This window comes from Gossypium arboreum, chromosome 11, assembly GCF_025698485.1.
Source record: "Gossypium arboreum isolate Shixiya-1 chromosome 11, ASM2569848v2, whole genome shotgun sequence".
Lineage (NCBI taxonomy): Eukaryota > Viridiplantae > Streptophyta > Magnoliopsida > Malvales > Malvaceae > Gossypium > Gossypium arboreum.
Window position 1 is genome coordinate 84,461,330 of NC_069080.1, and position 14,504 is coordinate 84,475,833.

Below are 14,504 nucleotides of genomic sequence, written 5' to 3' on the forward strand. Positions count from 1 at the left end.
AAGAGAGATAATAATATAACTTAGGGATCTCTACGGAACAATTGAATGAATAAATCATCCAATTTAGAGTTAAATAACAAGTGAAGTCTAGGTGGATTTTTCCTTAAGTATTGTCTTAATCAATCGAGTTTTCCAAAAAGTATTTTCCCCAAATTTCTCTTCTCTGATTTCTTAGTTTAATTAATCAGTTAGATAAACAAAACCCTTTTATTTTTTAGGCTAGATAATAAAAAGAAAGATGATACTAGTACTTTTAGTTCCTTTGGGTTCGATAATCCGGTCTTGCTAAAGCTATACTACTGTTCGATAGGTACACTTGCCTTCATCGTGATAATAGTTAGTTTCAAGAACAATTCATTATAAATATTTAAAACCTGTCATGAATATCACGTATCAAGTTTTTGGCGCCGTTGCGGGGGAACTAAGATATTAGGAACACTCAATTTTTATTACTTTAGCCATTTACTTTTACTGCAATTTAAATTTTATTCTAATTTTTTATTACTAATTCTTCTTTTTTTCTTTTTTCTGGCAGGTTATTATAGTTTATGACTAGAAGAAACCCGTCAGGACCATTACTTTTTGACAGTGAGATCGATCGCACAGTTTGAAGAAACCAAAGAGAAATAAGGCGAAGCTTAAGATACACAGAGAACGAGCAAAAGGACGATATTCAAACCACAACCGAGGAGATGGCTAAAAACCAAGAAAATTCGCTACCTCTTGCGATTGCTGTAAATCAGAATCCTGCTCCGGGCACTATGTATGATTATGCTAAACCTTCTTTAACAGGAACTGAGTCAAGTATAGTTAGACCTACTATTGTTGCAAATAATTTTGAACTGAAACCTAACACAATTCAAATGATACAACAGTTTGTTCAGTTTGATGGTTTGCAGGAAGAGGATCCCAATGCTCATTTGGAAAATTTCCTAGAATTTTGTGATACCTTTAAAATTAATGGCATTTCTAATGACACCATCCGCCTTCGGTTGTTTCCTTTTTCGTTAAGGAATAAGGCCAAACAATGATTGAACTCGTTACCAAGAGGGTCAATCACTACTTGGGAACAAATGACCGGAAAGTTTTTACTAAAATATTTTTCGCCGGCTAAAACGGCTAAACTACATAATGATATCTCTTCTCTTGTGCAGATGGATTTAGAAACGCTCTACGATGCATGGGAGAGATATAAGGACCTTTTACGAAGACGCCCTCACCATGGGTTACCACTTTGGCTATAGGTTCAAACTTTTCATAATGGCCTGAATCCTTCGACTCGACAGATGATTGATGCAGTCGCTAGAGGAACCATCAATAATAAGACACCTGAAGATGCCTATGAATTTATAGAGGAGATGTCACTGAATAACTATCAGTCGCAAGTCATGAAGACAAAGCCAACGAAAACAGCCGGCGTTTATAACGTCGATTCGGTCACCATGCTCTCTAATAAGGTAGAACTCTTGAATAAGAAAATTGATGGTTTTCTTAGTTCTTCACAGGTTCACCCAGTAATGCAGTACGAAGCAAATGGAGGTGGATCGAGCAATTCAGAATACCCACCTTACGGCCACAACATGGATAACGAGCAGTTAAATTACATGGGTAATAATCCTCAATCTCAAAACAATCCTTATAGCAATACTTACAATGCAGGTTGGAGGAATCACCCAAATTTTTCATGGAGAGGCCAAGGAAATCAGAAACCACCACCCCCTCCACGATTTCAGCAACCACTATACCAGTAGGAGAAAAAGCCAAACCTTGAGAAGATGCTAACCAAATTCATCTCAGTGAATCTAACCCAAGGGAGCAACTCAACGCAATTTCCATTCAAGATAAGGAAGCGTTAGTGGAAAAACCAAGGTCAAAACCGGTGGTAAGCGAAGGTAAGAATGAGGTAGGCCGAAACGAATAAAAATCGATAAGTCCAGAATATAAACCTCGTGTGCCATACCCCAATGCGACAAGAAAAGACCGCTCAGATGAACAATTTGTTAAATTCCTTAAACTTTTAAAGAAACTACATATTAACTTATCGTTTATTGAAGCACTTTCGCAGATGCCAAACGCAGTCAAATTTTTAAAAGAGCTTCTAGCAAATAAACAAAAGTTAGATGAAAGGTCGCATATGGAGCTGAAGGCGGTTTGCTCAGCCATTCTGCAGAATAAGCTGGCCAACAAACTGAAAGATCCAGGGAGTTTTACGATTCCTTATTTAATTGGTAGCTTAGATGTTAATAATGCGTTGGTCGATCTAGGGGCTAGTATCAATGTTATGCCTTACAAATTGTTTAAGCAACTAGGTCTAGGGAAACCCAAACAAACTAGGATGAGCATTCAATTAGCAAATAAAACTGTCAGATTTCCTAGGGATGTTGTTGAAGACGTACTCGTTAAAATTGACAAATTTATATTCCTAGTTGATTTTGTTGATTTTAAAAGGCCCTTTTTAGCAACTGCTAGAACAATTATTGACGTTGGCACAGGTGAACTCACACTTCGTGTAGGAGACGAAACAATCACCTTTCAAGCTCGCAACTTGAACAACACATCGAGAGTTGAAGCTGATTGTACAAATTGTTCTACTAAGACTGATCGTACGATGCAACCTATTTTGCAGGAAATAAGTTCAAAGAACACACATGAGCCATGTTCAATCCACAACAAAGGATCTACACATGAAGAACGAAGGTTACGAATCAATGAGTTAGATGAATGGCTGACATTTAAACTAAGAAAAGATGATAAACCAAAACTACGTCAGAACGAGCTCAATGCCTCACCAAATCAACTTAAAGTTGGAGATAAAGTTTCATTAGATGCCGTAGATCCTCACATTGACACTGCCAAACCGAATGAAAAAATTCCTCTTACGGTACTTAGAATTTTCCCATTTTGTACAGTCGAGGTAAGTCATCCCAAATTCGGCACCTTTAAGGTAAACAATACCTACCTAAAACCTTATTTTGATGGGATTCATAGCAGGAATGAGGAGTATAAACTCCTCAAACCACCATGACCATTCACCAGAGAGGTAAGTCGAGCTGAAACTATAAATAAGCGCTTCTCGAGAGGCAACCCGAGCACTAACAATATTAATTTCTTTAAATTTTAGTTTTAACATCGAACATACTAACCGACTCATGAAACGCAGGCTTTTTAAAGCACACACGGCCAAGCACACGGACGTGCCTTAGGCCGTGTGAAAATCGGGTGAAATTTTCCCCAACACAGGATATGATAAGTCACCACGGCCGTGTGTTAGGACCGTAGGCGAATCTGCCAAAACAACACGGGCGTGCGACATGCCCGTGTCGTAGAACCTTGGTTGAACCTGAGAAAATAGCACAGGCATTCACCACGCCCGTGTCTAGAACCCGTGGTCGAACCTGCCAGATTAACACAGGCATGGGCCTACATACACGGACGTGGGAGAAGCGAACGAAGATAGACACGACCGTGCAACACGACCGTGTGCACGCACACGCCCAAGGAAAATGGGCGTGGGCCAAAAGTCAGACGCGCCCAAATTCAAAATTCGCAAATCACACGGGCAAAAATTAGGGAACACAGGCATGTCCCTTGGTGTGTGTCCCAAAATCTATAAATACCCTTCACTATTCATCATCTTCTTCACCCAAAATCCCTAACCCTAGTAGCTGCAAGTCCATAGGGCTTCCCTGCCACACCCGTGCGTCGCCTCCAACTCCATTTTCGACGCCATTTTTTTAACGTTTGTTTACTCTTTTCTCTTTTATTTTACTTAGTTCTAATGCTAATTATCATGTTAATCTTTATTTATCCCACACTATTTCCATTTTGCTATCATTCAAGTTCCATTGTTAGATTAGCTACCATTTATTTCATGTGACATTTTTCTTTATTACTTCATGAGTTCTCAAGCCTCATTTACATATTCTAAGTCAATATTCACTTGCTTATTATTCTTTGCCATTATAATCCATGCATTTTGATACATTCATACTTTTTACATTTCCATCCAGCTCTTTGCCATTTTGATTTTCATACTAATACCATGACATTATGCCATAAAATTTAATGTTTTGGTTAGGTCTGTTAGTGTTAGTAGTTGTGCCTGAAATTACTTATTACCTTTTCCTTGTTGAATTTGTTTACATTTTACCTTATCCAATCATCAAAACGGAATAATGGTTTTGCTTGCAGGTATACCATGTCAAGCTCACGTGGGAAGAGAGCCGCCACCCCCACTTCAAAAAAATAGAAAGGGGCATCATCTTCTTCAGGCCCCATTTCAGAAATCTGACACCCCTTTCTCCAATTTCTACTAGGCAATCAGGAGGGATTTTTTTAGATTCTACGGGCTCGACCTTTAGGTGTGGGCCACTGCATTGACTGGACCGCGCTTGAACAAGTCCAGTTGGCTGACGATATACGAGCACTCTTGACAACCGATCCATAGGACCTCTTCTTTGCGATTATCGAACTGACGTACCTTGAAATCACAATTGAACTTTGCTTGACATTCCATGTTCAAGATGTCATGACCAACTTCGATGATCCTGGAACAGTCCAGTTCCGTCTCGATAGTTTAGTCCGCTAGTTGAGTGTTCCCGAGTTCGGTATTACTTTGGGTCTATATACAGAGGAGTTTAAGGATGAGAACGACCTCGACACTCTCCACCGCCATATCCACTACTCTCTCTCAAAGTGCTGGGATGTCTTGGTCCTCGATTCGGCCACCTACGATCCTAGCCGTTCTAAGGGATCGGCTCTCTCTCCATCCTTGAGGTACTTACACTCCATCTTGGCCCACATTGATAGGCCGGTGAGAGAGCATCAACGTCATCAACACTCACGACGCCTACTTTCTATGGAGCATGGCGAATGGGCACGTCTTCGACCTTGCCTACTTTATTGTCCTCGCCATTCGCCACCAGACGGAACGGCATCGGAGAGAGGTCATCTCCATTGGCCCCTACGTGACTTGACTAGCACAGCACTTCGGGCTTCTCAACACAGCGGCCCAATCATCCTCCCTCACTCTCATTGGTCAGATGTCTCCATAAGGCATCTCGAGTATGTTACATATGAGGATGATCGAGAAGCGCGGAGGAACCCACCCTCCTCAGTATCGCCTTACCCAATTAGTCGAGGAGGGAGACCCTGAGGACATTACTGATGATGTCCCTCCACGTCACGAGGACCTATCTCAGCCACCATCTCCTTCTCGTCCAGTTCATGCAGTGGCTTCATACGCTGACATCTCTGAGAGCCTTACCCGATTCAAGCAATAGTGTTTTCAGCATTTCGATAACATTGATACTACTCTACATCAGACTTGTCAGCACTTCCACATCTTATCGCCACCCCCACCTCGCGAACCATCTAGCAATGAAGATGTTTAAAAACTTCTATTTATTATTTTGTGTTTTTAATTTTATTCTATTTTAAGACTACTTTTTATTTTTCTTTAACCTTATTTTTATTAGATTTTATAATTTTATTTTACAATTATCAATTTCAGCTATTCCATTACGAGTAATTATGCTTTCTTATATTTCCTAAAAAAGTTCTTGATTCTATAGTTATAAAGAGCTCCTCAAGCTCATCATCACATAGGAACTAAAAACTCCACCGGGAAAGGTTCTCTACGACTACCATGTCCTGCTCGACCATGACCATAGCTACCACTAGATATAATATTCTTTTGGCATAGGACTTATGGACTAATGAACCTCTAACACCACCGAAGTATCCTCCTCCACTCTCACGCCGATTATTCTCCAAAACTCTAGTTCAAGGAATTCATTTATCATTCAAGAAGTTTCACTTTTCTCCCTATCTTATGATTATAAATCTATCTTTTTCAATATATCTACCTTTGTACATTGAGGGAAATGTACATCTTAAGTGTGGGGGGTCTTTTATATCAGAAAAATCCTTGAATTTTGTTTTATTCTCATGCGATCTTCTCATATCATTATTAGAATGAATTCCAATTAGTCTATAATGTTTATTGATATATCTTGAATTAAAACATATGGATTTATGAATTGATTTTTTAAACTTTAAGACATTAGGGAATCAAGCATGATAAGTTGATTTTTGAAGAATTAAAAACTTTTAGGTTGTTTTCCCAATTTTAGGTATTACCTTGAGTTGGAATTCACAAGTTTAAACATCAAAAAGCCATAATTTTTGTGAGATTTTGAGCCTTCAGAGCATCTATTATTTCTTTCATGCTCACTTCCATTATGAGTGCGTCAGTATTGAATTGTTATTCTAGAACTTGCTTGATTATGCATGTCAAGACCACACCATTTGATTTGATTTGTCAAAATGATAAAGGCACTTAGGTTTAACCCACTTACTCCATAAAAGCCTACCTTCACAATTAACCCTTAGTGAACCCCTTTGAGCCTAACAACCCATTCATTGACTTATCCTCAATATTAACCCATAACTGATTATTGTTGAAATCCCCTAAATTAATTTGATCCCTATTTTTGTCTGGATCTGAGTTGGAATAGTTGCTTAGCTATGTTTTATTCCATTTTGTAATTTGACTTGTTCTTAAAATATATATATACATGTATATATATTAGTAGTAGTGATCTTCTGAGCTAAGGAAGTTAAATTCCATATTTTGGTTGTACTCAATTGATGACTAGTCATTTTTCTAGTTAGGAAATTTTTCAATTAAATCTCGATTCTAACACTTTCTGTCAGTTTGTGACCACACCCTCTAACCAAAGCCACGTTACAACCCTCTAAAGACCCTTTGATTGATGTTTCATCTCAATTTATAGTGGTTATGGTAAAGACTTTTCACTATTGACTATTGAGTGTTTCATTTATTGTCCTTAAACACCTCGAGTGATTTGAGTGAATCTTTAGTGAGGATGTAAAACTCTGTGATATTTTGAATCAAAGGTAATCACTTGGATGAGGGGAGACACCTATGCTTTCATGATAAAATGCTCAACTTGGAATGTTTGAAACTTTGATGTTCTTTTAGTTGAATTTTCAATGTATGATTACCTATGGATTATTTTGAGCTATTATTGATAGAAATGATAAGTTGAGAAGAATTTATTTTGATTATCTGTTGAGGATTTTGCTTGAGGACAAGCAAATGCTTAAGTGTGGGGGTATTTGATAAATCATAATGTATACATATTTTTATCCCATGCTTAGCACATTTTATAGATGATTTTTCATTAAAATTGGTGAATTCGATGCTCCTAATGCCTTAATTTCATGTTTTTGTGACAGCCCAAAATTGACCCTAGTCGGGATGTGGTTTCGGGACCACAAAACCGAGGCATAAAAATAATTTAAAATTTATTTTGATGCCTATGATATGTGTTAATTTGTGTGTGACATTTTTGATGTTTCGATTTAGTGTTATAAATGCGAATTTCACTAGAAAGGACCTAGTAGTGAACTTTGAAAGTATGATGGGGAAATGTGTGATGACTAGTTGCTCATGCATGCAAAAATAAGGATTTGCATGTCAAATCCCCCCAACATGAAGTGGCCGCCATGGCAGAGAGGATGGGCAAAACATGTCATGAAACATGTTTTGTTGGTGCATTAGGGAGAAATAATAAACAAAGGTGTATGGGTAAGAAAAGAATGAAAAGAATGTGTGTGAGTGTGGTATTCCCCCCATTGCCGTGAGTTGTAGAGAAAGAAAGAAAAATTTTGTTCATCCTTTCTTTGAGCCAAAACTAAGGAAGAAGGAGGATTTTTGCTTCATGCTTGGTTTGGAAGAGATCTAGAAGGAGATTTGGCTAAGTTTGCATCAAGATTAAGGTATGTATGAGGTTGTGTTAGGAGTTTCATGCATGTTTTGGTTGCTAACTTGATGTGCATGTTAGCCATGGCTCAAATCTTTGTTATGCCATGGAAATGGTATTTGGCCAAAGTTGTTATGGTGATAAAGCCATTGCATGCTAAGTGTGAAGCTTGATGATGATGCATGCAATGATGGATTGTCTACTTTTGAGTAAGATTTTGAGTTTTCTTTTGTTTAATCATGATTGAAGTTGAAAAGGGCATGATTGTCATATTCGCCATGATGCATTCATGAGCATGGTTCATGCTTCTTGCATGTTAGTTAAAATTTGTGTTTTGGATGGCTATGGACACCTTGAAATTCGCCATGCTCATATATGTATATATATGTTTGCACATGATGTTTTGGTTATGAACTAAATGATGAATATGGTTGTTTAAAGAAGAAGATGTTGAAGAATGATTGTGAAATTGCAAGCACATTCGCCTAGCACACATATGAGTGCTTGATGCTATATTATAAGTTTTGAGCTACAATATGCAAAGCATTAACTAGTAAAATGCATGCTGTTTTTGTGAGGTATTAAGTGCATAATTGGCCTCAACATGTACATGAATATTCGGCCTTGGGTAGCTTATTGAAGGCCTTAGCTTTTCCTTGATGCTCGAATAAATTGTATTGAATTGCTTGATGTAGTATAAAATGTGCATGACCATTGTGTATTCAAGCTAAAGAGTGGCCATATGACCATTTAAACTCCTTGTCATATTCGCCATAAGCTAGCACAATGAGGTTTTAATAAATTGAATTTGTTTGAATTAGCTCAAGAGCTAAGAGGGCCACAATTGGACAAGGGAAGGAAAAAGTGATCGAATAGCCGTAAAAGCCGTTCGACAACATCCGAGGTAAGTCTTCAAGAAGTGACCTTACTTGAATTATGTGGAATGAAATATGGATGTATTGATTATTGATTTATGTGTGTATGAGTATTGAATAATACCGGGCTAAGTCCCGGCGATTATGCTAGTGATTATAATTGTGTTCGAGCCTTAGTAACGAGAATGAAATATGTATGTCCAATGATTATTGATGTATGTGTGCATGAGAAATTGAATGATATCCGGGCTAAGCCCCGAAGACAATTATGCTGGAAATTATATCCGGGTTAAGACCCGAAGGCAATTGTGCTAGTGGCTACATCCGGGCTAAGACCCGAAGGCATTTGTGCACGTGGTTATATCCGGTTATATTCCGAAGAATCTTGGGCTGGTGGTGAGTGTTGGTTGCTGTAATAAATTCAATTAGTACACTCGAGAAGCCCAAAGAATAAGGTACGTTTATATGTGCATTGGAAAGTCGACATGTTTGAGCAACATTCGCTCAATCGACTAATGAATTTCAGTTATTGAATTGATTGATACTTTGTGAAAGTATATAATGATGAAGTGTGAAGTAAGAATGTGTATTAATGAAATGATGCATTTGGCTATGTGAATGTATTGCTGTAATTAGAGTTGATTATATTCCTTGAGACTTACTAAGCATAAAAATGCTTACCCGTTGCTTTGGCTCTCTGTTTTATAGATTTCGCTCGATAGCAATCGGATTCGGGATCAATAAAGTCGAAGTCATCCACACTATCAACGCCTCTATTTTGGTATAAATTTTGTTTGAACTTTGAAATGGCATGTATAGGACTACCCTTGTTGGTTTAAAATGTGGTGATGTATATGTATACGGCCATGCGAAAATGGCTCGTAAAAGGAAGCATGAACTTAGACTATTTGTGGTTTGTATGTATATATATGGTGTCAAGATGTGATTATGGATTGGAAATGGGAGTGTTGGTCACATGATCAGCCATTGGTATGGTTAAAATGATCATATATGAACCTATGTATGGCAAGACTAGTTGGTTCATGGAGACTACAAAATAGGTAAGACCTACCTCAAAAACAGATGCTGCCAGCTGCAGTGACGTGAATGTGAAAAATCACCAAAATTTGTAGGAATGGTATTAAATAGTGAATAATCTGTGTAAATGAACCTTGATGAGTCTATTTTCATATGGAAGAAACGAAATGGTCATAGGAGTTACATGTTAAGAGATATCAAAGCTATTGTGAGACAGGGCCAGAACGGTTTCTGGGTCCCCTATCGCAACTTTAAAAATTTACTATAAATTATCCAGAAAGAATTAGGAGTCATGCCTTATATGTACAGATTCCATTTTGAGTCTAGTTTCATTAGAAACAAATGGAACGAGTATTAAAGCCCTGTACAGAGAGATATTCAAGTTATAACGCACGAAGGTCAGAGCAGTCGATCCCTGTAACATGGGTGACTTTAACTAATAAACTGTACCAATTGGCCCGACCAAAAATTCTAGAAATAAATCCATGGATGGATATATGAGTCTATATTCAGGGAAAATTTACGAAACCAGTTTCTGAGTTTTGAAACTCGAGATATGATTTTTAAGACGACGGTGACGCAGTTTTCCAGCCTGACTGGAAATGCCAAATTGGTGGGCAAAACATGTGAACTTGGCTTGTTAACCCCTCGTGTCCGACACCGGCGATGGTCTCGGGTTCAGGGTGTTACAATTTTATTGGTATCAGAGCCACGGTTTAGTCGATTCTAGGACTACCGTGATGTGTTTGGGGTCTAGCTATACATGCCATTAAATGATGACTCGATAGTGTGGTGATTTCGACAATTTGACTTTGTGTTTGTTTATAGCAATGGATCCCGATCCCAACCGAAAGCGATAGCTGATGATGTGGAGAGTGTGGCGCTGCTCGCGCAAGAAGGGACAGCGCCGTGGACTCTCAACCTATGGCCAGCAATCCGAATGACGAGGCTAGGCAAGCCTTTTATAGTGTGATGAATGAATGGTTTAATCAATACATTCGAACTAACACTACTGTTCCACAACCTCCATTCCCGACAAATGCAACCTCAAGACCTACAATACCTCCGGTGATTGACCAAATAAGGTCAAGTAAGCCCCAATCGATAGGATTCAAAACATGGGGCCACTGAATTTAAGGCTACGGATGATGATGATGCCGAGCAAGCTGAATTTTGGTTGGATAACACTATCCGGTGCTCGATGAGCTATCTGTACACCCGATGAGTGCTTAAAGTGTACCATCTCCTTGCTACGTGAGTCCGCCTACTATTGGTGGAGTACTCGACTGTGGTACCTAGAGAGCGAGTGACTTGGGAATTCTTCCAAACCGAGTTCAAAAAGTATATCATCGAGATTCATCGACCAAAAGCGAAGGGAATTCCTTGACCTTAAGCAAGGTTCTATGTCGCCATCGATCACTGAACGAAAATTTGTGAGGCTTACCCAGACAGCGAGAATGCATTTCGTCCAAGCCATTATGTAAACGCTTCGAGGATGGGCTGAATGATGATATAAGGATGTTCGTTGGCATTCTCGAGATACGAGAGTTCGTAGTACTTGTTGAGCGAGCTTGTAAAGTCAAGAGCTTAGAAAGGAGAAACAAAAAAGTTGTGGGAACTGGAGAATTCGAAAGAGGTCCTCGGAAAGTCTCTTCAACAAGCATCAAAGAGATTTCGAGATGATGCGAGCCGGTCTAGAGCGTTCGGGCTTTTCTAGACGAGGACGCGATCGACCCCTGTGACCACACGAGTCACTTCGATCGCTGATGGTGGAAATGATCGCCGAGAGAGGCGGAGTGTCCACATTGTGGCAAATGGCATTCGGGAGCTGTTGGTTTCGTGATCGCCTCGCTATAAGTGTGGGTCGGCCGACCACTTTATGAAGGATTGCCCGAGGATGCATGAACAGAATGTAAGTCGAGTGGAAACCCGGGTGCAACCACTGATCGAGCTAGGCCACCTAGAAATATAGGCAATGTCGGTGGCGGTCGAGAGGATCTAGAGATTCTACCCTCGGATCCGAGGCTCGTGCTCTGCAAGGACTTATGCCATCTGCGCACGTGAGGATCTTGCTCTCCGGATGTCATTACGGTACTTTCACTCTTTTCAATACAAATGTGATTGCTTTGATTGACCCTGGTTCTACTCATTCATATATATGTGAAACCTTAGCATCCAAAGAAGACTTTGCCTATTGAGTCTCTCGAGTTTGTAATTCGGTGTCAAACCCTTGGGTCATTACGTGCTTGTCAACAAAGTGTGCAAGAAAAGTCCCCTAGTGTTCCGAGGTTCTTGTTTTCCGCGGACTTGATGCTTTTGCCGCTCGATGAGTTCGACGTTATTCTTGGTTTGGATTGGTTGACCATGCACGATGCGGTTGTAAATTGCAAGAGCAAGACTATCGATTTGAGGTGTGAATAATGAAATAATTCGAGTTGAGTCTACTGGACTTAAAGGGTTGCCACCTGTAATATCGCCGATGTTGGCCCGAAAATATGTAAGAAAAGGGTGCGAAGCGTACCTTGCATACGTGCTCGATGACAAGGAATCAGAAAAGAAACCCGAATCTGTGTCAGTGGTTTGTGAATACCCGGATGTTTTCCCTGAAGAATTGCCGGGTTTACCACCTGTTCGGGAAATAGAATTTGGCATCGAATTGGTACCGGTACCACTCCAATTCGATAGCTCCGTATCGTATGGCACCAACGGAATTAAAGGAGTTGAAAGCTCAGTTGCAAGAATTGGTGGATAGAGGTTTTGCTCGCCCGAGTTGTTCGCCTTGGGGTGCGCCAGTGTTGTTTGTGAAAAAGAAGGATGGAACCATGCGGCTGTGCATCGACTATCGTCAGCTTAATAAAGCGACGATAAAGAACAAATATCCGTTACCACGTATCGATGACTTGTTCGATCAACTGAAGGAGCCTCGGTGTTCTCAAAATAGATTTGAGATCGGGCTATTATCAATTGCGAATCCGAGATTGGACGTACCCAAGACCGCCTTTGAGCGAGATATGGTCACTATGAGTTCCTAGTGATGCCGTTTGGGCTCACTAATGCCCTGCGGTATTTATGGATTTAATGAATCGGATCTTCGACCATATTTGGATCGATTCGTAGTCGAGTTCATTGATGACATCTTGGTCTATTCAAGAAATGAGACCGAACATCTTGAACACCTGCGGTTAGTGCTGCAAATCTTACGGATAAGCAATTATATGCTAAGTTCAGAAGTGTGAGTTCGTTAAGAGAGGTTAGCTTCTTGGGTCATGTGGTATCTCAGACGGTATTCGAGTCGACCGAATAAAATTTCAGCCATACTTAATTGGAAGCCTTGAGAAATATTAACGAGGTTCGGAGCTTTTTGGGGCTTTAGGTTATTACCGATGATTTGTAAAGGCTTCTCAACGATAGCCACGCCGATGACGGCTACTCCAAAAGGATGTTAAGTTCGAATGGACGGAGAAATGCCAAAAAGTTTCGATCAATCGAAAACTTATTTGATGAAGCCGAATTCTAGTGCAACCCGAGTCCAAAGAAAGAGTTTGTCATCTATAGCGACGCCTCCCTACTTGGATTAGGTTGTGTATTGATGCAAGAAGGTCGAGTTGTGGCCTATGCGTCGAGGCAATTAAAGCCACACGAGAAAAATTATCCGACCCATGATCTTGAATTGGCCGCCATCGTATTCGCCTTAAAGATTTGGCGACATTACTTATTTGGTGAAAGGTGCCATGTGTACTCGGATCACAAAAGTCTCAAATATTTGATGACCCAAAGAGACTTAAATCTGCGACAAAGACGTTGGCTCGAGCTGTTAAAGGATTATGAGCTGGTCATTGACTATCACCCGGGAAAGGCGAATGTGGTTGCGGATGCCTTGAGTCGTAAATCATTATTCGCTTTACGAGCGATGAACGTGCACTTGTCTATTCGATCCGATAGTGTGTTAGTAGCTGAATTGAAAGCCAAACCACTATTGATACATCAAATTCGAGAAGCTCGGAAAGTCAACGACGAGTTGGTCGCAAAAGCGGCCGAGTGTGTTCGAACAAGGACTCGGAATTTCAAATCGACGATGACGATTGTTTGAGGTTCAAAAGTCGTCTGTGTGTTCCAAAGAATTCGGAACTCATTTTGATAATTCTGAATGAAGCCCATTGTAGCCGAATGGCAATCCACCCGGGGAGTACGAAGATGTACAATGATTTGAAACGTCGGTTTTGGTGGCATGGTATGAAGCGAGACATCTCCGACTTTGTTTCGAGATGTTTAATATGTCAACAAGTGAAAGCGGAACATCAGGTGCCTTCAGGATTACTTCAGCCAATCACGATACCCGAGTGGAAATGGGATCGAGTCACAATGGACTTTGTATCCGGACTGCCATTGTCAGCAAGTAAGAAGGATGCGGTTTGGGTCGTGGTAGATAGATTGACTAAGTCGGCCTACTTTGTCCCCGTACGTACGGATTTTTCAATGGACAAATTGGCCGAATTGTACGTTTCTCAGATTGTGAGATTACACGAGGTGCCTATTTCCATCGTGTCGGATAGAGATCCGAGATTTACCTCACGATTTTGGAAAAAGTTGCAAGAAGCTTTGGGTACCAAGTTGCATTTCAGCACCGCCTTTCACCCCCAAACCGATGGTCAATCCGAGCGGATAATTCAGATACTTGAGGATATGTTAAGATGTTGCATCCTCGAGTTTAGTGGTTCATGGGAACGGTATTTGCCGTTGATTGAATTCGCTTACAACAACAGCTTTCAATCAAGTATTAAGATGGCACCTACGAGGCCTT

At 40.1% G+C, this 14,504-nt stretch overlaps 1 non-coding gene across 1 annotated transcript; it reads right to left on the reverse strand.

The window, feature by feature from the left end:
• Positions 1-1,122: 1,122 nt before the first annotated feature.
• Positions 1,123-1,228, reverse strand: LOC128285080 (small nucleolar RNA R71). The gene has a single exon (XR_008275495.1). It is a non-coding gene; the product is annotated as a small nucleolar RNA R71 (small nucleolar RNA).
• Positions 1,229-14,504: the final 13,276 nt, after the last annotated feature.